Here is a 2500-nt window from a genome sequence, read left to right on the forward strand (position 1 = left end):
TTTCTTTCTCTGCCTACCTTCTACCCTCCCACCTTTACTTCGAAAGTTTTCTCATGTAATGCTTACAAGGATACACCCTTTCTTTTATTCTTGGAGAGCACGAAAGCACCTCGTACGAGATCCTCGATCGAGATGGAAACGAGTCTACTTCCTTCCCCGTTCTTAAAACGTTTCTTATTCGTCTTATTCTTCTTATTTTCTTCCCCTCTCTCTCTCGCTCTCTCTCTCTCTCTCTCTCTCTCCTTCTCTCTCTCTCCTCTTTCTATCCATTTTTACTGTACTTTTTACTTTTTCTACTCCTTCTATTCTATTTTTACAACGTTAACTCGTTTTTATTACCTTCGCGTGAAAAATTCGCATTTTGGTGTACTACCTCTTCGTAGAAAATCTGTAAACGCACACACGTATATATATATACATACATATACATATATATATCTTTGTATATATACATATATATACACATACATACGTACAAATTCACTCTCTTTTATATATATATATATATATATATATATATATATATATATATATGAGAGTGTATTTACACGGATTATATAAATTTTAAAAGCGACTCTCTCTCTCTCTCTCTCTCTCTCTCTCTCTCTCTCCAATTGGAACTTTCGATATTTACTTCAAAATGCAATACACAGCGAGTATCACCAGAGACGATCTCTTATGATTTATTCATCCTCCTCAAAGGGTGAAAGAAAGATCGTCTCGCAACATATGGAAAGACCAATGTTTTTTCTTACTTCACACTCTGAGAAAGTCTTTTGAGCTTCTAATAATTTATCTAAGAACATTGCAGAGATTCTCTATTTATAACATACGCGTCTACGATACATTATATAGAAAAAGTTTCGTTTTATTTTCCTTCCTTGAAAACTCGATCTTTCTTAAATCGTTCGGATCTAGATCCTCGTGATTACGAAAAATTAATAGAACAATTTTCTCTGTATTTTGGTAACATATATTTATACGTATAGATATTTATCGACGGGATATTTATCTTTCATTTTTTTTTTAGCTTTGATCATTGAACAAAAATAAAAAAAAAAAAAGAGAAAAAAGCAAACAAATAAATATAGATACTTATACATTATATATTGTATATATATACATACATACATACGTACGTACGTTTGTGAAAAATATTCACTTTATCAAACGATGAAAATAACTCGAACTAGATTAAATGTAAGTAACATTTATTTAAACGATGTAATCCCATCATCTCGAAAAACTATTCGGGATTTATTCGCGTGTGTTGTCTCGAATAGTTACATATCTTCATCCTTTATAAATACATTCATATATACATGCATAAATACACGAATACATAAATACATACATACATACTTTCCGAGTATTGTATAAAATCAGGAAAAAGAACGGAAGTGCGTAGTGTCAGAGGGAAAATAGTACATTGTAACACTAATACATGTCTATCTATTTATGTAACTGCATACGTATACACGTATCTCGCATAACTACTGTCAATTGAACGTATTGTCGGTAATAGGAAGGAGAAAAAAAAAGAAACGGCGAAGAAAAAAAGAGAATAAATAAAAAAAAAGAAAAAAAAGAAAGGAAAAATTTAACGATAATATTCGTTCCATTAAATTCAAGAGAAACCTTTGAACGGATCTTACATGAGAAACTAGAGAATTTATTACAAATCGAATACATTGTTTTTATCATCGTTATAACTTTTAATACAATGTACGTGTTTCTTCCTTTCTTTTCATTGTCCCTTTCTTTTCTTCTTTCTTTCTTCCTTTCTTTCTTTTCTTTTTTTTTTTACTTTTTTTGTCCTCGATCTTTTACAATAAAACAACGTAACGGATACATCTACGAACGTAGAGACAAATACAGAGTTGGACACGTATGCACATATTATGTACATAGTAGATACATAGGTAGGTACCACGTATGCATCTATGTAAATAAATATGTAGTTACGTGGACGAAAAACTATGTAGGTAGGGGTAGAAAAAAAAATTTGCTCGAAGGCAAATGCGAAAAGAGAAGAGTATCTCTTTGACTGTTCTCTTCAAATAATCGTATAGCACTGTATTCTCTCTCTCTCTCTCTCTCTCTATCTCTCTGTCTCTTGTTAGATTTTAAAAAGCATAACACATTTTTCGAACGAAATATATATACATATATATATCTATATACATACACACACATATATATTATATATACACATATTATACATACACACATATATATATATACACATATATTTATTATATCGCCGGTGACCTAATTTTGTATAATCCCTGAATTCGTTAGTCGTACTCGGCACGCGACGCTTTTCCCAAGGAAAACATAACAAACCGTATACGACATATTTCCCGAGCCGTTGCTCGTTGTTACGAATAAAGTAAAGTATTGTCCTTGCTCGATAGAAAGCAGGTGAGCTCTCTCTTTCTCTTTTTTCTCTTTCTCTCTTTCGACGCGCGCGCGTTACCACTTCTTCTTCCTTCACCTC

At 31.9% G+C, this 2500-nt stretch overlaps 1 protein-coding gene across 3 annotated transcripts in view; it reads left to right on the forward strand.

Annotated features, from left to right (window-relative positions):
• LOC127063027 (hemicentin-1) overlaps window positions 1-2500 on the forward strand; it is a 25114-nt gene that overhangs the window by 2413 nt on the left and 20201 nt on the right. The window lies entirely within an intron of this gene.

The sequence above is a fragment of the Vespula vulgaris genome, chromosome 4 (assembly GCF_905475345.1).
Source record: "Vespula vulgaris chromosome 4, iyVesVulg1.1, whole genome shotgun sequence".
NCBI classification, from domain to species: Eukaryota; Metazoa; Arthropoda; class Insecta; order Hymenoptera; family Vespidae; genus Vespula; species Vespula vulgaris.